At 39.8% G+C, this 23,180-nt stretch overlaps 1 pseudogene; it reads right to left on the bottom strand.

The window, feature by feature from the left end:
• The window catches only part of LOC118571742, a 29,949-nt pseudogene extending 8,410 nt beyond the window's left edge, over nucleotides 1-21,539 (bottom strand).
• Between the last annotated feature and the right edge of the window lie 1,641 nt (nucleotides 21,540-23,180).

Here is a 23,180-nt window from a genome sequence, read left to right as displayed (position 1 = left end):
TATCCAAACTAACTAAAAGACACAGAGAGAATACCCAAATAAACAAAATCAGAAAGGAAAAGGGGGACATAACAATGGACTCAGAGGAGACAGAATAATAGCACATTTCCACCTCATCTCTGTAACAATTCTTGCTACAAAAAGCTTGGTATTTAATTATTATTCTCCACATACCAACTAAATGAATGTTAGAAAAACCCTCTGAAGGCGATTGCTTTCACTAGATTCTGTATTCTTTAGGCCCTTCATTTTCTATTGTTACCTGTATTGTAGACAAGATGGCTGGAGTTCTCACATACACCTGACAAATGAGAGTGCAGTAAAGATTAAAATCAGACAATCAGATGAGAGAAAGACGTGGGTTGACATAGCCTGACCTGTAATTATATGCTGTTTCATGAACGATACAACATTGACTATGAGAGTCCTTTCTAAGTGTATAATCCTTTAACCACTGCAATTGTCTTCATTCATTTGGCACTACGTCCTCTTAAGGCCCCAAGCTTGTCCTCAACAAGTAAAAAAATTAGGTTATTTTCAAATTTAGGCCACCATGAATATAAAAGCCATGAGCACAAGAATTCTGATGCTTCTTAATACTAACTTTAATTGTATGGAAAATATACTGGGAGACTGCAGGGGTCCAGGGCAATCCTATCATTTTGTGAAAATTCTGTATTCGGTAGACACACATGAACACACAGATAGAAAGAAAACGTCTGGAGAACATGGTTTACTCTTTTTGTTTGTAGTAATGGGGTTGCTTGGGTGTATACTCTATCCAAATGCAACAAAATACATACACTAAATATGTGCAGTTTTCTACCAACTATTACAATGTAACATGCTTTTAACTAATTCTACTTGATATCTGTGGAAAATCCCAAACTACAGCTATCAGAGATTACTTTGCATGCCATTACACGATCCCGTGTCACATTCAGATTTATCCTGAAATTCTGGAGCACGTTTTACTCTTTGCTTTCTCAATTAAATTATACTTAATAGGATATCTTTTATGTGAACATAACAATGTATTCTATGTCACTAAACTTACCACAGTCCTCTTTCTATGTCTTGGTACCTTGTTTGCAAATCAGGTTCAGTTTCACACGTTTACTGTCGTTTGCTAAAAAAACAAAAAAGATTATACAGAATAGTGTTTTTTACCCTATTATAGTTTTGCAAACAACACAATTAAAATGATGTATTTTCAACAACAACAAAAAGATGTTGGGTATATTCAATGTACAGCATAAATTCAATATAACACACATGAAATTCCCAATTATAACAGGAAAGCTGATTCCAAAGCTATGTGCCATGTGGAAAAACTCAGAACTCTTTATAGGATTAAGACAAACTGGTCTTAATTGACCAATGTGACTTTTGTACTTAACACAAATCTGCAACTGTTGTTGGTTGGTCTTTGGTCTTTTTTGGTAGGCCAAATCACACACACAGAAGCTTATTCTTTCTTAAGAATTCCCAGCCTTAGCTTGGCTTCTTTTTTTGCCAGCTTTCCTTACCTTATTCCAACTACCTTTCGACTCTGGGCTTTTCCTGTTGGTTTACTCCTGTAAATCTTACTCTTACCCCTTGACCTGCTGTGTAGCTAAGTGGCTGGTCCCTCAAGTCCTCCTTCTCTGGTTCCTAGATCTCCTCTCCAAGTTTTCTCCCTCTATATATTCTCTCTGCCTGCCAGCCCCGCCTATCCTTTCTCCTGTCTCATTATTGGCCATTCAGCTCTTTATTAGACCATCAGGTGTTTTAGACAGGCACAGTAACACAGCTTCACAGAGTTAAGCAAATGCAACATAAACGAAAGTAACACACCTTAATATTCTACTACATACAACAATGAAGAATGTGTATAATATTTGTGAGAGAATAAGGGAACAGAGAGAAAAAGCCAAGAACCAAAGCACAAAATATAGTCAAGGTTTCATCCAAAGACCTAAGGAAACTCAACCAGGAAAAATGTAAACATGACCTATGTTATCTATGATTGTACATGTATAGAAACTAAATAAACACAGACTTCACAACTCCCACAAAAATAACTCAAAGCAACCCCTAAATTGATATATTTCTGACCCTCCAGCTATTACTGATCTCTTTTTAAAACAGAGAGCCCACATGCTCTACAGCTCTCTGGAAATGCAGGTGATTAGAAACATTGACTATGGCTGTGCATCCCCTTTGTGGTTTCAGGAAAACACAGTCTGAGTGATGCTCATACACAAACCAATGTTGAAGAATAATTTAATGTCTGGCTCCTGACACATGGATTATGGCACAAGATGTGGAATCTGCCGTATCTACCTGCCAAACACCATGGACAACAGGAATCTCTGCAGCTCAGAAATTCCTTTTGTTTCCTGGAACTGAATTTCCCTGAATCATGCCATTGTAACTAGTGGTAGAGGAAATTTAAAAGCATTCTAATCAAGAATATCTGAAAGATGACCCCCATTACCTCCTTTCTGCCAGTTTCTAAACTATTTGTAAAACTTAACATGCAAACTGTGGATTGCAATGTTGAGAATCTCTAAAAACCAGACCTTCAGCTTTTTAATCTGTCTTCCCACTGCACACCAAAATCAATGCCAGGGTGTTGACACAGGACACATCACATCTCCCCTAACCAGAACTGCAGAGCCTCCCCATTCCTAAGTAATGCACACAAAGGGAGGCTTAGAGGAGAAGGGCCACTACCTGGGTCAACACATCGACCAACAGAACCAGTCTGTCTCATGGTCTATCCAATTCCCAGCAGATCTGACAGCTCGGGCAACATACTCCTCCTGCACAGAAGGCAATTACCCCTATTCACCAGGGCATGGCTTATGGTCTCCATCCAGGCTCCCTATAGCTGCATTAAAGGAGAACTCTAGAAAACCCCACTATCTACCTCCCACTGGGACTCCTGCTTGTTAGGCTTGCCCAGAGTTCCTCAATAGCTAGTATTATTACCTGCTTGGGCCTCAGCCCAGATGAGCAAAGATCAAATAACTAAGGTAGCACAGGTCTTCCCAGCTGTGCCCTTCCACTTTAAGGGCAGACAAGGATCAAGGAAATATGTATTGAAGTAGAAACTCTTCGAATCTCTCAGAGTACTTCCTGTTCCTCTTCTAAGATACAGTGTCCCTTCTGTGCATATTCCATTCCATTGACCAGTGCAGCCACTAGGGAGTGTCCCAGCAGAGATTCTGCTTCATGACATCCAAAGATCTTCACCAAAACTTATTCAAGAGATTTAACAGGGAGAGAGGAGCCAGAAGAGTGCCTGGAAAAGGGCAGCTGCTAATTATACAGGCACAAGGCACATATAGGGCTTCTTAGGGGTAGACTTTTCTTGGGAAAAATTTCCAAGGTGAGAATTGGTCAGATTTCAATCTCTGAGCCTGGACAATCTTGGAGATTGGCTGGATTTTGTGTCAGGGATTGGTTGACTTTCCTGATCAGGGATTAGTTGGTTTCATGCTAGCTTGGTAATGGCTATGCATGTGTGGTTTTTTTGGTTCTGGTTTCAAGGTCAGTGTGTGTTTCTTTCACTGGTCCTTTTACCCAACATTTATGGCTTCATAAATTCATGAATTTAATTTTTTTCTATGACCTCGCAGGTGCAGACAGTATAAACATGGACATCATAATTTTTGAACAGATTGTTGACACTGTCAATTTTTTTCTACAAAATACTGTTGTATAACTGAATATAACTATGTTGGCTAAAGATCTTAGAAAATACTTTATATTAAGAAGCCCTTAGTATTTTTTTTCAGGTACTCAAATACTATTGTAATATGCAAAGGCTTTAACAGACTCATTGTAAGCAAAAAGTTTATTTCTGTATAAAGTGCAAACTTCACAACACTGGCTACATTTATAGGCTTTCTCTGCAGTGTGATTTTTTCTCATGAGTTCGAAGACTACTGGTATATGCAAAGACTTTACCACACTGATTACATTCATATGGTTTGTCTCCAGAATGTGTTCTTTTATGCCTTTGAAGAACACTGTGTTGAACAAAGGCTTTACCACATTGATTACATTCATAGGGTTTCTCTCCAGTATGTGTTCTTTTATGCATTTGAAGATGTCCCTGTTGTCCAAAGGCTTTACCACACTGATTACATTCATAGGGTTTCTCTCCAGTATGGATTCTTCTATGTAATTGGAGACTTCGGTGTGTAGAGAATGCTTTACCGCATTGATTACAGTTATATGGTTTTTCTCCAGTATGTGTTCTTTTATGCATTTGAAGAGAACTCTGATGTCCAAAGGCTTTACCACAGTGATTACATTCATAGGGTTTCTCTCCAGTATGTGTTCTTTTATGTATTCGGAGATTACTATGACATACAAAGGCTTTACCACACTGATTACATTCATAGGGCTTCTCTCCGGTATGTGTTCTTCTATGTGCTTGGAGACTACTCTGTGTAGAGAAGGCTTTATCACATTGATTACATTTATAGGGTTTCTCTCCAGTATGTGTTCTTTTATGTATTTGGAGATTACTGTGAAATGCAAAGGCTTTACCACACTGATTACATTCATAGAGTTTCTCTCCAGTATGTTTTCTTCTATGTAATTTGAGACTACTCTGTATAGAGAAGGCTTTACCACACTGATTACATTTATAGGGTTTCTCTCCAGTATGGGTTCTTCTATGTAATTGGAGACTACTCTGTCTAGAGAATGCTTTACCACATTGATTACATTTATATGGTTTCTCTCCAGTATGTGTCCTTTTATGTACTTGGAGGGAACCCTGTTGTCCAAAGGCTTTTCCACACATATTACATTCATAGGGTTTCTCTCCAGTATGTGTTCTTTTATGCATATGGACAGAACCTCGTTGTCTAAAGGCTTTACCACACATATTACATTCATAAGGTTTCTCTCCAGTATGTGTTCTTTTATGTATTCGGAGATTACTGTGAGATGCAAAAGCTTTACCACACTGATTACATTCAAAGGGTTTCTCTGCAGTATGTGTTCTTCTATGTAATTGGAGACTACTCTGTGTAGAGAAAGCTTTATCACACTGATTACATTCATAGGGTTGCTCTCCAGTATGTGTTCTTTCATGGATTTGAAGATGACTCACTCGTCCAAAGACTTTACCACAATGATTACATTCATAGGGTTTCTCTCCAGTATGTGTTCTTCCATGCCTTTGAAGATGACTGTCATATGAAAAGACTTTACCATATTGAGTATATACAGAAGGTTCCTCTCCAGTATGACTTCTTTCATACCTACAAGTAGAATTAGCACATGTAAAAGTTTTACCACATTCAATACACTACTGAATCTTTATCTCTGCATAAATTAATTTTGTCATTTGGACCAACTGTAAAGAGGAATCAAATCTTAAGGTTTTATCACTGTGTTTACACTCATGTTTTTTCCCTTCATGAAGGGTTGTTTTGCATCTTTGAAGACACCTAGGATGGAAAGATCCTTTTTGACATGGTTCACATTTATAGAATCTTTTTTCTTATTAGAGGGTTTTAGAGATATTCTTATGACCTCTTCAATGTGTATATCTTTTGTAATATGAGTTGTATGAAATAAATGGATTGGCAGTTCTACAGCATAGGTCTCATGGTGCTATGACTAAATGCTGATATCTGTTAAGGCACTGTTTCCTTGTCTTCTTTCTTAAAAGACTGCCTTGCAAATGTAACCCACCACCTGAAACTGTGGTGTATGGTTTTGTGAGAATTTCATAATCATCAATGTATTTTAAGAAGTACTTATTTATGCTGTTGCTTTTGTTTAAAACCTCCACAACACATTACAGTTTCTTCAGAGGCACATTTCTTCAGCTTGCACATGAAAATTACCTTTCATGCCTTCTAGAAATTTGATGGTGTTCTTCAATATTATCATCTTCCCAACTGTATCCTAAAATACAGTACCAGAAAATGTTTGGTATATTATTGAAAATTGGGCAAAATTTAATTTAATATCTTAAGTGAACCTTAGAACTATGCCTGAATTATTCACCTCATTCCTCTTCTTTCTCAATAAAACTATAGAAGAGCATAAATAACCAAAGAATAGTTCTCCCCTTATTTTAAACATGAAGGAAAATTTGGTCTTACCTAAAGTATCGAGGTTCCTGTAGGTCTCCAGCATCACATCTTTGTAGAGGGTCTTCTGGGAAGGATCCAGCAAAGTCCACTCTTCCCAAGTGAAGTCAACATGCACATCATCATAGGTCACTGTATTCTAAAATATTCCATACATGTGTACAACAGAAAGTATGATACTGATGACATTGCAAATGTATACTTCGTTGACAACATACTCATATAATTCTGGTGCTCCCCACACTTATTCCATAACATAGGCATTATGATGTAATTACCAAGTCCCTTTAGATGGGATATCACCTTGAAAGAGCAATGCCTATTAACAAACATAGACAAGTAAAAAGATCAACAGTACAGAGTACACATGAGAGAAATTGTATGAACAATTAGTAAATACAAACAATAAATAAGATGGACAAGCTGAGTGTATTGGCTCATGCCTTTAACCTCAGCACTCAAAACGCAGGGTATATCTACCTCTGAGTTGAATCCCAGACTAGTCTATGCAATTGGTTCCAGGACAGCCAGAAGTACATATTAAGATACTGTCTCCCATGCAAAAATCAGTCAAACAAACAAACAAGCTAGAACTCAGAGGTTTCTACTAAAATTCCTACAAAGAGTTATACATTCACTCCAGTTGTGAACTCATCTTCCAGAAACCTGAAGTACCCCTATTTAAACTGTAACATCAATAAGATTTTACTAAAAGACACTGCATGTTTAAACAGTTACAAATGGACAGATAAAAACATTAGCTATATAAATGTTGATCATAAATAATCAACACAGGGTAGAAGATGGCTCAGTAGTAAAGAGTGCTTGCTGGTCTTGCATTTAGGTAGGCTCACTTACATGGGCGACTCACAACTATCCATTACTCCAAGTTCAGGGTTCTCAGACCATCTTTAATCACTATGAAGATCAGGTACCCATGTGGTGCATAACCATGCATACAGGTAAAACACTCATATTCATTTTAAAATATCAAAATAAACACAATAGGCAGGAAGAAGGTCCTGTACCTGCATAATGTCCTAACCCTACCTAATAAGTCAGAAGGCTCATGCAGTATTAATGTCATGAATATTTGGTGTCCTGGGAAACAGAATGATACCCTTTATCAAATATTAAAATTCAAGATATGGGTGAATTTCAGTACAACAGCATATGCATGACATGTACAAAAGCCTATATTCCAGGACCATCAACCAATAATATAAAAACAGAAAAGCCAGAAATGTTGACCCACTTTTAATCCCAGGACTTGGGAGCCATAGTCAGGGCATCTCTAAATTTGAGGCCAGCCTGGTGTGTAGAACTACTTTCAGGACAGCCAGGGCTACACAGACAAACCCTGTCTTCAAAAACAAACAAAGGAGCAAAAAATCATATTAAAACAGCAGGCTACCAAACTCACTCAGCACTGAACAGCAATGGCTCCTACTGTATCTTATGTAATTTAGGGGTAGAGACTATAATGTTGGTGAAGGCTTGACAGCACAAGGAGGAAGCAGGCTGTCACCAAGGAGATACACATGTTCAAATATATCATTCTACCTGGGAAGTTTTCATTCAATCAACTACAATGTGAACCAGCTCACTATAGACTTACGATCATCCATGAAGAAAATGCATTTAGTCATTTCAATGATCCTCATAATCTGCAACAGACCCTGAGTTGTTCAAATGTTCAAAAGACTCTTCTGGCACACAAGACAATCTCTTGACAGTGACATCATGTAAAATCAGAAAGCAAGTTACATCTTTCCAACATAAAATGGCACAGAATACCATTCACATTCCAAAAGAGAAATGGAGACATGGTGAGGGAAGATTGGACCAAAGCAACAATGAAGCACAGCAGGACAAACATCAAATCCTATAGTTCTGTCTCAGATGTATGGAACTTTTGCTTCAAAGGGCTTGGATGGCCCTATCCCTGCAACTTCTCATGTATCTCTCTTTCTTTGGTTACTTCCATTCACTATATGCAGCTGGGTCTCCATGGAAGATGTCTCATAGCTTAGGTATCTCAGCATCTTTTTTTTTTTTTTTTTCGAGACAGGGTTTCTCTGTAGCTTTGGAGGCTGTCCTGGAACTCGCTTTGAAGACAAGGTTGGCCTCAAACTCACAGAGATCCACCTGCCTCTGCCTCCCGAGTGCTAGGATTACAGGCGTGTACCACCACCGCCCGGCTTCGTATCTTAACATCTTGTGGTCTCAAAATGAAACCCAGGCTGTTGTGAGATATTACTTTAAGATGTGTTGTATTTGCTTATGCTGTGGAACATTTTTTTAATGATGCAAAAATGTGTTGCATTCTCTTATTTGCATTTGTTTAACTCTGTGAAGCTGTGATACTTTGCCTGTCTAAATATTTGACTGGTCTAATAAAGAGCTGAATGGCCAATAGCTTGGCAGGAAAGGGTAGGCAGGGCTGGCAAGCAGAGAGAATAAATGGGAGGAGAAATAAGGGATGAAAAAAGGAAGGAAGAGCCAGAAAAGAAGACACCAGGGCCCAGCTACCTAGCTACTCAGCAAGCCATTGAGTAAGAAGTAAAGGTATACAAACTAGAGAAAGATAAAAGCCCTGAGGCAAAAGGTAGATGGGATAATTTAAGTACAGCAAAACTGGCTAGAAACAAGTCAAGCTACGACTGGACATTTATAATAGTAAGAGTGGGATTTATTTGGGAGCTGGGTAGTGGGTCACCCAATAGAAGAAACAGCAAAAGGGCTATGAGCAAGAGTAATAATAACCAATGACATTTTGGCATACCAAAGTAAGGCTCAGATTTCAGGTTCCTTTATGAGTTTTTGCTTTACAGCAAGCCCTTGAGCATTCAGTACAATTTTTTAAAAAAAGGCTTCATGCTTGGCTTTCATGACCTAAGAACTGGGAAGAGCCAGCCACCAAAGACAGGTGCTGAGGTGCTATAGCTTTGCAGTTTAAGTTTGCTCATATGGTCAAAAAAGGCTAAATGATATGCAGTAGGTTCAGACATAAAATAACAAACCAACCTGTAATCAGGTTCCAGTGTGTTTTACAGTGTGTGTAGGCTTAAAAAAGAAAAGAAAATGGGTATAGACAGTCATAGAAAGAAATAATAGGTTAAAAATAATAAAGTAGAAGAGACAGTTTAAAGGGACAATAAAAGTAATATAAAAGAAAAAGCCACATAAAGATGAGAAATACACAGAGAGTCTGCATCCTATATAGTGTTGTGTTGATTTTGAATTTTTTGAATGCCGATGAGCAAACAACTGGTGGCTGACATGGGATTGTGAAAGGATTGCAAAACTGAACCAACCTAGATACTTGAGGGCTATCTTAACTTTAAAATGGAACTCAAAAAATATAACTGTCAAATGAAAATAAAAAATGCTTTGGAGAAGAGGTTTTGCTTTATTTTACCACAGGAAACAAAGGCTGTGGATGTGTTCCAGGCTGATATGGATCAGATTTGATTAGTGGAGAACTCCTGAATCTTGACAGGTGATCTCTTCCAACAAAGATTATAGCTGGTCTTCCCAGGGTTTGGCCATTATCTCCAATTCTCTCTCCAGGATACTAATGATGCCTTCACCCACAAACAACAGAAAACAGTTTGGAGAACATGATGCCCACATTTCCAAGAGGAGGCTTTTGGTTATTTAGTGGGTTATGGGTGTGTGCTATCATTTTGCATTGGTATGGATTTTGGTATATTGATACAAATTTAAAGTTAATTTCATTACACTGTATATGTTTCTCAAAGAACTAGGAAAGAACCAAATACAACTCAACAAGGAAAAAATGAAATGATTCATAACTATATTTGGCTATATTCACATATTGGTGCCTAGCCCAAATGTCATCAGAGAGGCTTCTTCTGTTACCTGATTAGAGCACATGAAGAGATTCCTACCCTAACATTAAAATGAGCTCTAGGAATCCTGTGGAAGGAGGGAGTGAGGACTGTAGGAACCAGAGGGTTAAAGAAACTAGGATAACATGGCCCACAGAATCAACTAAGCAGGGTTCATAGGGGCTCAGAGAAACTGAAGTGGCAATAATGGAGCCTGCGAGGCTCTGTGCCAGGTCCTCTGCATATATGATGTGGTTGTTTAGTTTGGGGTATTTGTAGAAATACTAACTGTAGAAGTCATGGTGTCTCTGACTCTTTTGCCTACTCTTGGGACCCTTTTCCTCCTATTGGGTTACCTTGTCCAGCCTTGATTTGAGGGTTTGTGCCTAGTCTTATGACACTGTTACAATGTGTTTGGTTGATATCCCTGGGAGGCCTGCTCTTTTCTGAAGGGAAACAGAGTAGCAGTGATTCTGGTGGAATGGGGATTTGGAGGGAATGGGAGACTGAAAGGAGTGGAGGAAGGGGAGGCTCTGGTGAGGATGCATTGTATGAGAGAAGAATGAACACAAAGAAAAAAATATACATTTAGTCTAACTTCAGTGATCCTCATAATCTGTAACAGCCCAAACAGCAAAAATTCCAAAGTATCTTCTGACCCTCAAGACAAATCTCTTGACTATCATCACATGCAATAAAATCAAGAAGCAACTTAAGGATTTTCAATATATAAATGGATATATTCCCATTTAGAAAAAGAGGAATATGTCCATGTTCCAGATCCCATCTTAGACAGACATTCCATGCTCATGTGCATGTCACACCAGCTAGAAGAACAGGTAGTCAGGAAACCAGCCCTGAAACTTTCACACTACCTACATTCCTACATACACAATCCCCCCACCAACCTTGAAACTGCTACTCCCAAAGCCATGCTCCCACTGCCAAATCAGATGGATATCCTCTGCTCAAGTGAAGGCCACACCAGTCAGAAGACCAGGTAGGCAAAATGAGGTTAAGACTCTCTGATGGACCAGAGGCCATACCAGCCACCAGAAATCCACATAGGCTGCTCACCTGTGGACCTATTCTATTCTTTTAATAACACTATCCCTAATCCCAATTCCCTCATCTCTATGATGTAGCCTCCAATTTAGGTGAGAACCCTTGCTCAAACAAAGAACACACCATCTTCCAGAAGTTCATGTAGGCTACCTGCCTACAAATCTCCCCCATTCTCTCAGTGTCCCCTCAACACTATCTCCAAACTCCCTCCCCCCTTCCCTTTTTTCAGCCCAAAAGTTGGGCAGATAACTACATGCTGGAATAAAGGCCACACCTACTACCAGATTTCCAGTCCCAAACTTGGGGTGAGATACACTGTTTAACCATAGATCACACAGACCAGAAGACCAGAGAGCAAATAAAAACAAGGAACAAAACACCCATTCAACAAGGACAAACTGAGAAATCGACACCTAGACCCACAATCAACTCAAACTCAGATACCTGGACACCAGCATAAGAACACAATCAACAACAGCCAGAGCAATGTGTCACCACCAGATTCCAGGTATCCTAGTACAACAAGCCCTGAATATTCCAACACAGTGGAAGCACAAGAGACAGAAGACCAACCTTATAAAGATGATAGAAGTCCTTAAAGAGGAAGTGAATAAACCCCTTAAAGAAAGCCAACCAACAAACAAACAGTTTAAGAAAATGAATGAACGTGTTCAAGACCTGAAAATGGAAATAGAAGCAATTTTTAAAAATGCAAACTCAAGGAATTCTGGAAATGAAAAATCTAGGTAACTGAACAGGACCTACAGGGGCAAGCTTCACCAACAGAATACAATTCATAGAACAGAGAACTTCATGCTTTGAAGACATGATAGAAGAAATTGATGAATCAATCAAAGAAAATGTTAAATCTAAAATTTCCCTGAAATAGAACATCCAGGAAATCTGGAACACCATGACCAAACCTAACAATAATAGAAGGAGAAGAATCTTGGCTCAGAAAATATTTTCAAACAAATTTATAGTTGAACTTCCCTAACTTAAAGGACACAGGAAAATACAGCCCACAGAATCACCTAAGCAGGTTTCAATGGGGCTCACAGAAACCGACACAGCAATCACAGAACCTGCAGGGGTCGGCACCAAGTCCTCTGCTTATATGTTATGCTTGTGTTACTTGGTGTTTTTGTGGGACTCCTAACAGTGGGAGTGGGGGGTGTCTCTGACTCTTTTGCCTGCTCTTGAAACCCTTTTTCTCCTAATGGATTTGCCTCATCCACCCTTGATATGAAGGTTTGTGCCTAGTCTTACCATAACTTGCTATGCAGGGTTGTGTTGTTATCCCTGGGATATCTGCTCTATTCTGAAGGGAAATGTAGGAGGAGCAAATCTGGTGGAGAGGGGAGCAGGGAAGAGGACTGGGAAAAGAGGAAGGAGGGGAAACTGAAGTCAAGATGTATTGCGTGAGAGAAGAATACATTTTTTTGGTTTGGTTTGGTTTGGTTTGGTTTTGGTTTTTTGAGACAGGGTTTCTCTACGTAGCTTTGCACCTTCCGTGGAACTTGCTTTGGAGACTGGGCTGGCCTCGAACTCACAGAGATCCGCCTGGCTCTGCCTCCCAAGTGCTGGGATTAAAGGCATGCGCCACTACTGCCTGGCAAGAAGAATAAATTTTTTTAAAGGAAAAAAATGTGGACATGGTGAGGGAAGATTGGACCAAGGCAGTACTAAAATTCAGCAGGGCAAACAACAAATCCTGTAGCTCCATCTCAGACAAGTGGGGCTTCATTCTCCAAGGGCTTCCATAGCTCTATGCCTGAAATTTTTCATACATGTCTCTCCTTTGCTACTTCTACTCCCTGTAGGCAGCTCTTCATGGCAGATGTCTCATGGTTTGGATATTTCAACATCCTATCATCTCAAAATACAACACTGCCTTCATCTTCACAGCTTCATGCAATGAACTCTCAGTGTCCTCACTGGGTTTCTGACTGCCAAACATAAAAGGGTGTAATAGCGCTGAAATAAAATCACAGAGGAAAAATCAATGATCTATAAATGTTGCATCTTTCTTGTTTCCAGACCCAGTATGACATGGGTTACCACTGTTCCCCCACCCACCCACCCACACACACACAATTTGGCTTCTAAGTTGTGCTGGACACTACCACGCTTGGACCAGAATTGCAGCAGGTTCTGTATGAGGTTGCTTCTTGGGATTAGAAATCAAGTTGCCAATTCCTTGGATAAATTGAAGGCTGAGATGGATGGAGTACCTTTGTTGAGACATAGGAGGCAACCCTTTACCAGTGGGAAATAAATACCTTAGGGGGCCTCTCACAGGCCCCCAAATCGAACACAGTCCAAACATTTCCAATCACTGTGGAGGAAGTTCCTCTCTAGGAAAATTAAATAATCCAATGCCTAATGTAAAGAACAATATTGCACTCGAGAGGCAGAGCCAGGCAGATCTCTGTGAGTTCAAGGCCAGTCTGGTCTGCAGAGCAAGATCCAAGACAGGCACCAAAACTACACAGAAAAACCCTGTCTCAAACAAAAAAAGATAGATCTACAAAAAATTAGACCCCAAAAGGTACAATTCAGGAGAGATCAATTGTGGACTCTTAGTGATTTTTAAAAATTGTTAGGAAGCATTTCCAACTTACAGACCATCATTGGAATCCCTAACAATGGAGTAGTAAATTTGGCCAGTACCCTAAAAGGGGACAAGGATTTAAATAATCCAAAAGATTATGAGCTGAAGCTGAGAAGGAATTGGCTCTAGTAGAAAAGAAAATACGAGAGGCACATGTGGATTGTATGAATATAGAACTTAATTATATTCTGGTCATACTCCCCTCTAAACACTCCCCCATAGGATTTTGATGCAGAGGGAAGATATTATATTGGAATGGATAGTTCTAACATGTAAACTGAGTAAGAAGTTAAAGACTTATGTAGAAAAGATCTCTAATTTGATTCTAAAAGGAAAATTAAGACTTTGTCAGTTGACAGGAATGGACCCAGCAGAAATTGTAGTACCTTTAACTAATGAAGAAATTTACTCTTTATGGAAAGATAATGAATACTGGCAAAGAGCCTGCAGTAAATTTTTTGGGAGAGATTAACAATTGTTATCTGTCAGAATTCATAAAGAGAACTGACTGGGTCCTTCCTCACACTGTATGGCAAAAACCAATCTCCAGAGTCCCCATATTCTATACTGATGCAAATAAATTAAGAAAGGCAGGATATGCCTGTACTGAATCCACCAGGTTTAAATGAATCACCAGGGGGATCCTGGAGGACATGGAAATGAAGGGGAGGGGCTGGGGGGAAGGTGGGGGGGGGGGGGGAGGACAGAGGAACCCATGGCTGATGTATAAAATTTAAAACACATAATAATAAAGAAAAAAATTAGGTAGATCTCTGAGTTCAAAAAGAAAAGAAAAAGAAAGGCAGGATATAAATCAGGAGACTTATAAAGTGGTTTAAAGTCCCTATAATTCTGTACAAAAGGCAGCACTGAATGCCATTCTTATGATACTAATGGAATTAACAGAATCTCTCAATACAGGCACTCAATATGCAGAGAGAGTTGTTTTACATATTGAAACTGCTGAATTTATTCCTGATAATACAGAATTACTTTACTATTTACACAATTACAGGAAATCATCAGAAATTGGGAACCTCTTTTATACAGAACACACATCAGATCTCATATGGGTCTGTCAGGTACTCTAACACAAGGTAATAATGAGATTGATCAGTTATTAAAAGACAATAGGCCAGAAGCCTCAGAATTTCATAAGAAACACCATGTAAATAGCCAAGGTTTGAAGGAGGACTTTTCCATCACTTGGCAAGAAACCAAGGAAATTGTTTAAAAAAAAAAAAAAAAGAAAAGAAAAAAAGTCCTACTTGTTCCTTCTATAACCAAACTCCATTACCTGCAGGAAGTAATCCTAAAGGTATACAAAGAAATGAAATTTGTAAGATGGATGTGTTTCATTTCACAGAATTGGGAAGATTAAAATATGTACACCATACCATTGACACCCATTCAGGATTTCAATGAGCAACTTGTTCTGAAAAGGCTTACTCTGTGATTACACACCTATTAGAAGTCATGGCCATCACAGTAATACCTGTAGCAATTAAGACTGACAACGCTCCAGCATATGTCTCAAAATGAGACCATTTTTTGCTTACTACAATATAAAGTTCCCAAACCAACAAAAGCTCAAGGAATTCATAAAAAATTTTCTGAATACAAAATTGGTGAAGGTCCATCATTTTCCAGAAAATGAACAGTATAATTAGACTACAATTAATAAAATCAACAACATGGATGGTACAATTGACAAAACAAGACACAAAAACAGACCAACACACACACACATACACACATACATACATATATATATATATAAGCCTTAAACAAAAATGACAAGATTCTAATCAAAATCAAACTCCAAAAAACTCACTGGCCAAAAATCATCCTTTACACACTCAGGGTTCTCTACTTTACCAACAATAGAAAATGAGTTGGGTGAGGAGAGTATTCCACCAAAATTGGAGAGATTCACTTGAAGCCTTCTGATGTTTTAACTTTATAGAAAATGGTTTTGACTTCTAAGAGGATCTCATTCTCTTATGGAAAAAAAAAGGATATCTGTAGGATCACTTAAACACCATTTTGTTTCCTATGATTGATGACTGCCTATAGGTCTACATGAGAGGAAATGAAAACTTTTAAAAACAAAATGCAAGATAACAGATTTCTAAAAAATCAGTGTATGATTTGTATTAAATACCTACGACAACTTGTTTTAGTCTAATTGCTTTATTAATCACAGCACGTTTGAAAATGGGTTTACTGCTTTTTTTTGCATGTTTGTTCATGAGAGTGAATGTTTTCCATATGTATACAAGTGATACACACAAAAAGAGGCTGTTAGATCCCATGGATCTGAACATGTAGATAGTTATGAGCCTTCAAACTTGAGTATTGGTATTTGAACTCAGGTCATCCCCAAAAGAATATGTGCTGAGACACCTACCAAGACCCACAATACCTTTTATCCAATAAACCAAAGATCTGTCACAAATTAACAACAACAAGAACACCAAAACCTAACTAAATAAAGAAATAAAGAAATGATCCTTGGGAACATGATGCATCAAAATTAAGATCTTGTGTATGGTAAATCTGCAGAAAAAATAGAATCCATTTACAATTCCCAACAATTTATAACAAGAAAGCTAATTCCAAAACTACATGCAAAGTGGAAACACTCAGAATGTTCAATGGGATTATTAAAAAATAGTACACAGATTGACATAACATGACTTCTAGACTTACTACAATGATACAACAATCAAGAATGTGTGCAATATTTGTAAAAGAATAAGGAGGAGGAAGAGAAAAAGCCAAGAGCAAAAGCAGTCAACCTTCAATCAAAAGCCAAAAAATAAATAAATAACACAGCCAGTAAAAGTGTGATCTTGACCAATGTTACCCAGCTACCAATAATTCAATGTGCATAGAAAATTAAATAAACACAGACTTCACAACTTTCACAAAATTAACTCAAAGTGACGCTTAAACTGTTGTTTCTGACCCTCCAGCTACTGATAGCTCTTCCAAAGACAGAAGCCCCATGCTCTAGAGCTCTCTCTGCAAATGGAGGTGATCTCCTGCTATGGCTCTGCAGCCCCTTACGCCCCTTTGTGGTTTCAGGTAAATCCAGCCCTATTAATGCCAAATCCCAAAACAACATAGAAGAACAATTTATAATTTGCTTCCTGACACATCCATTATGGCACAAGATGTGGATTCTGTCATATCTACCTGCCCATCATGCAGACCTCAGCAATCTCTGCATATCAGAAACTCCTTTAGTCCCTTGAAACTAAACTTTACTGAATCACAACATTATAGCTGATGGTAGCAGAAAGTTAAAAGCATTCTAAACATGTATTGAAGAAAGATGATCCACATCACTATCTGTCTACCAGTTTATAAACTATTTGTAACATTTATAACACAAACCTGAAAGAGGAATGCTACATTCAGAACTTCTAAAAGCCAGACTATCAGTTTCCAATCTGTCTTCCTACTGAACACCAAAAGCCCTTGTTTGCACACTGGGAAGTGATATTACCAGCATTATATCCTTCCATGCCAGGGCTGCAGTCTCCCTGGCCCCAGGAAATTCAGACACAGGAAGACTCAGAGGACAAAGGCCACTGTCCAAGTCACCACATGGACCAATAGAACCACAGTCTTGCTCGTGGTCCATCCAAATTCCAGCTTGACCTGCTATGATTACCCCACACTCACCATGGCATGGCTTGTGGTCTTCCTTAGAACTCCCCACAGAGGAAGCAGAGCAGAATCCCAAAAAGCACCTGCAGGCTACCTGCTGCTGAAACTCCTGATTGATAAGCTTCTCGAGAGTCCCTCATTGGGTAGGGCCACCCTGCTGGGCCTCAGAATATTAGCACCTCCCCTTCTGGGTGGACAGGAATCAAATGATCCAGACAGCACATGGCCTTCCTGCTCTGCCCTTCCAGGTCAGCAGGCAGAGCCCTGGTCTAGAATGTTTGTATGTTAGTAGACATTATTCCACCCTCCAGAGCACCTCCTGTTCTTCATCCAAAGCACAGGGTCTTTGTGTACACATACCATTACACACTCAATGTCCAGTACATCCAACCCATTGCCTCATATCTGGGGAATCCTGCAGCCAAACACAGGTCACATTCACACAGTACATGTTTTACTGTGTGACTGATGTTAAAGAAAAACAGGCCATGAATTAGAAAACAATGAGGGGTCATGGAAGGGCTTGGTGGCAGGAAAAAGAGTGTGGATATGATGTAGTGATAATCTCAAAAAATTATTGTGAAAAGTTGAACCAGGCTTTGTGCATGTGCTCCAGATACTAGGGATCTGTTTTAGAGCACATTAAAGATTTCTCACACCTCTTCTCTCAGGACGAACATCTTAAACTAGAAAATTAACAGTCCTGTTAGGCAGGGCCACAACGTTTTACACAGATCTTCTATTTTGGTTGAACTACTATAACTATAGCCATTTGCTTTCATGATAAGGTCAGTCCTTTATGCAGATTCTAGATTGCCCTGCTCTGTGGACCCCAAGAAATGGCCAATCAGACATTATGGAGTATCTAGAATCGATGACTTAACTCCACATTGCTCATCTCGACTACTGTTGAAGAAGGAAAGCTCTCAACTGTGTCCTGTCTCTCCCTTTCTGCACTGTGACTCTACCAACTTCAAGGCTGGTTTATGAACTCAGTTCTTGCACAGGTCCCTCTTCGTTTATGAGTCCCCTCTAAAAGCCAGAGATATTGGAGGTCACTCATTAACTAGTCTATTTTTCCTTCTCACTGCAGTCAAGGCCCAGAATGGAAGGAGCTGTGACACTGTCTTCCCAGCACTGGGCAGCAGAGGCAGGATTAGGTGTTCAAAGCAATTCACAATAACATAGCATGAGGCAAGCCTGGGCTAGATAGGCGACATTGCTCTACACAGAAATAAATAATCAAAAGCCCTTGAAAAGAAGGATGAAATTAAACTTTAGGCCCTGAAACAGTGGGGAACAGAAGTAAATAGAGATTAAGAGCAGTAATGTACTTGAAGAAAATATTTAAAAAATCTTAACATTTAACATTAAAACATTAAGAGATATATAAAATGATAAAAATAATGCATTTTTCCAATGAAAATAACTTAGCAGGGTTGGGGATTTAGCTCAGTGGTACAGCACTTGCCTAGCAAGAACAAGGTCCTGGGGTTCAGTTCTCAGCTCTGAAAATAAATAAATAAATTAATTAATTAATTAATTAATTAAAATAATTATTTGGCTGGGTGGTGGCAGCGCATGCCTGTAATCTCAGTATTCAGGAGGCAGAGGCAGGTGGATCTCTGTGAGTTTGAGGCCAGCCTGGTCTACAAAGCGAGTTCCAGGGCAGCCTCCAAAGCTACAGAGAAACCCTGTCTTGAAAAACCAAAAAATAAAAATAAAACAAACAAAAAAAACCTTAGCTATTTTGACTTTGAAAAAGAGTAGGTCATATCATTAATAAGAGAATAGAATAGGAATATCATTAATAATTGATAGATTGGTCCTATCCATATGCACATGTTGGCTCCTGAGATCTGTCGTCTGACACACAGTTACAGTCAATGGCCTGTTTCTCAAACCTCTGAGCTGACATAATTGTGTCTAGCAGAATTGACCATATCTGCATAGGAGAGTTGCCTAATTGCAAATTCAATATTCATTGGCTCAAGATAACCTTCCCAAACTGTACACCTACACAGTCTGGTCTGTGTTCATTCACATGAGATGAATTAATACATGCTGGGATTTAAAAAAATCACTCCCACTCCACAATCAGGTCCTTTTTGATAATGGTGACTATAGCAGCTGATTGCCTACCCTGTTTCCCCTGAGGTGTACCCAAGAACCTATTCCTCCTATTTGGTCTGAAGACAGAAGCAATGTTCCACATGTGGATCCTTCTCCTGTGACTGCATTGGATGGTCCACTACATGAGTCAAATGGATAATTTTAAAACTCTGGGCAGGTACAGTCATTTCATTTAAGACAGCAAGGTCATTGCCCTGGAAATCAACAGACTGGAATCAAGGCCACCTGAGTCAACATAAGAGAGCTTGTCTCAGAAACACTTTCCCAACAGGATGGAAATGCAGCTGTTGTAGAATTAACATGCCTTCCCAAGAAGAAATCACTCCACACACTTAGGAGAATAATAAAGAAAAATCTCTTTAACGATAGTATGCTAATGCTCACACAGGAAACAGCCTAGACATAGACTGCACTCCACATACGCTGTCATCCTCAAGTGTCTTTTAGGTTTATGTTCAACTTTGAACAATCTAAACAGAGACAGGCAACTTGTAAAAATCTAGCTCCTTAGACAGATGGGGGAGTTACACGGCAAAGACATTTCCAGACTTATTTAAGTACACAAGTGACCTGAAACAGCTGGACCTTCTTCAGTGACAGTGTCCTGAGGTGGAGGTGCCAGGGAAGAGAAAGATAGGGAAAGTAGAAGGTAGAAAAGATAAAAGCTGTGGTGGGAAGGTCCTGCACAAGCTATGTCTTATGCCAAGTAAGCTTCTTAAGAAGAAGAGCATCCTGTATAATACTACATTCAGGAAGGAAATGGAAGGCAATTGGAGACTTCTATGAAGTCAACAGAAACTATCATACAATGGGACAAAATCAGGAGGGGACTAATTAATCAATACTGCACAAGGGGAACACAGGGGATCTCCAGAATTTTGCTGACAAAAGCCCACAGTGGCCTTGGAACTGATAACCATAGCTCCATGTATTGGGAATAGTTGGGTTCTCAGGATTTGAGGAAATCCCTGCACCAAGGCATTACCAGCACTGCCAAGCATATTCTAGGATTTGGGGAAGAAGCTCTGTTTTATTGCCAATACATCAGACCCTTAGGGGAAGCTCCCAAGGCCTCGGCCCCAGGCCATTACTAGCTCTCCCAAGAATATCCCTCCTCCCTGGCTGAAGGTCTAAATGAAAGCCTTGCTTGAGCAGGTAAGTCCTTAACACAACACTGGTTTATATTTCAAATAGTTGCCACCTGGTGTCGTGTTTTCTTCCCTTTGCCAGAACTCTGCTGTTCTCAGGAAGAAAACTGGAACTTTGTGGCACACCATGCCTTAAGGTTGGCTGTGACCCTGTAATGTCCCCTTGAGCAGCTTGTTAGGGGCCAGTTCTTTGCTGTGGGGATGGGCCCGGTGGCTGGTTGTAAATCAGGGGTGGCTCCTTTGTAATGGTTTGGAGCCAAATGTCTGGACAATCCTGGTGAACAAATGTGTATCCTAGCATCCTAACCTCTAACTGGCCTGGTTAGCATACTACATATCTTTGGGGTGCTTCAGAGGCAGTCCTCCCTCAGCTGAATTCTACTTTGAGTAATTACTACCTCCTAAACTTTGGTAAATGCTTTATATCACCAATTCTACTCGTCTACATCACGGCTTGGTAGTGCAGTGCTACCCGACACTTGAGATGCCTTTTATGACTTCTGCAAAAACAACTATAAATGGGCTTTACGCGTACATGTAAAATGCAAAGTGCTGAATGTCTAGGAGCTACTGGAAAACCCATGACTCTCTGAGTTTGGCAACCTGCTTTCCAGGAATGCACCAAAGGCATGTTGAAGTTGACCACAAAGATCTTTCTACACACAGCTCCTTGCTCCCAATGATCTGTCTTCACAGACAGAGTAAAGTTACTCAGAGGCCTGCCCCTGGCTCCAGGGAGTTGCAGCGACCGCTGGGACCTCACAGGATAAAGACTCTGGCTGCAGGTTCTCACCCAAACCTGGGGAGGACCTGCCACACGGGCTCCCACAAGCTTCCCATGTGGAGACAGCAGAGCCTAGCTCACCTGGTCAGGGTTTCCCATGCTGTCCGCTCAGCTCCCCACAGCACAGCACACAACACAGCTCCCGCCAGCTCCTCTTCAAAGCAAATCTGGAAGCCTGGAGCCCGGAAGCGCCCTGCTCCACCTATGACTGGCAGGATGCCTGGAGGGCGTGATTGGCTAGTGAGGCCTGAGTGACAAGAGCACCTCCCATAGGGTTACCGTGTGTTTAAAGACACAGCACAATGGTTTCTGGCCTTGCCTTTCACCTCAGACAAATACCTTTTGTAAATCAGCAGAGATACGTAAATTAATAGCATTTGCCTCCTGACTCCAATAGCCGACCCTGCTAACTTCTTGCTCTCTATAAACACTTCTGCTTTTTCCCTCCTCGACACAATATAACTACTTAGTTTGTACAGCCCTTTGTGTGATGTGGGCGGATTGATTCCCTATCACACAGGTGGAAGGGTGCCTGTAATATTAACAACTAAAGAAGGATTTAAGGACACAATAGGAGACAGTGTTCAGTGGTTTCACACAGAGGTCAGGTGAACTGAATGTACTTTTTTACCTGGTTGTCACAAGGACATCCGACAACCAGGAAAGAAAAGCAGGGACCAGATCACAAACAAGATAACAGATCTTTCTCCCATCAGAAGGCTGGACGGTGGCTCCATTAATTTAGGAGTTTTATTTCTGAAATTCAGAGCAAACAGTTGGCGAGTGAGTAATAATAAAAGGAGTAGTCTTCATGGAAAGACAAATACTTAGAGAATAAAGGAGCTAGGACAAATGTCTTTATGAGCACTACAGTTAGCCAGCTAATCAGGCAGGTTAAAACAAAAAAAACCAGCTGCATTATTCAAGGTTCTCCATATGAACATGACTAATAGAATGAATCTCTACATGTATGTATAAAGTCAGATTATTAGACTGTCTCACAAACTGTGGTCCAGCTACTCCAACAGTGGCTGTCTACCAATGGAAATTTGAAGAAGCCACTAGTTGTTCAGTCCTTTTGACTGAATGTCTCAGCTCCTCTTCAGAATACAACAAAATTGAAAGGAAGTAGGCCCTAATGGCAGTAAAGGAGTGAACTTGGCAGCCAGAGCTAGGGCAAGCAGGCAAAGACAGAGGGCTTCCTTCTGCAATATCCTTTATATATGTCAGCTGCTTCCAAAAGGTTTGGCCCAGATTAAAGGTGGATCTTATTGTTTGTTTGATTGGGGTTTTTATTTGTTTGCTTGTTTTTTGTTTTTTTGGCTTTTTTTTTGTTGTTGTTTTGTTTTGTTTTGTTTTGGTGTTTCTGAGACACGGTTTATCTGTGTAGCCCTGGAACTCATTCTGTAAACCAGGCTGGCCTCAAACTCAGATAATCCAACTGCCTCTGTCTCCTGAGTGCTGTGGCTAATGGTGTGCACTGCCACCAAAGAGCTAAAGGTGGATCTTATAACCTCATATGATCCAGAGTAAAGATAGCTTTTTAATTTCAAAACCTTAAGAAAAATTCTTCACAGATGTACTCAACTCTGGATTTTAGTTAATTCCAGAGGTAGTCAGTTTGACTACAAAGAATGGCCACAACAGCCAAGACAGAGGAAATTAGAAATACTTCTTTCTTGAAGGAGGCAAGGAGACAATGGGAGTTATTTCCAAAACAATGCTTTTCAACAAAAGAAATATGTGGGTTTTATTTTGGGAGTAAGAACATGTTCATGTAGAATTCTGAGTATTTAT

This window comes from Onychomys torridus, chromosome 21, assembly GCF_903995425.1.
Source record: "Onychomys torridus chromosome 21, mOncTor1.1, whole genome shotgun sequence".
Classification (NCBI taxonomy): Eukaryota; Metazoa; Chordata; class Mammalia; order Rodentia; family Cricetidae; genus Onychomys; species Onychomys torridus.
Note: the sequence above shows the minus strand (reverse complement) of the source record. Positions and strands in the feature narration are given on the sequence as shown.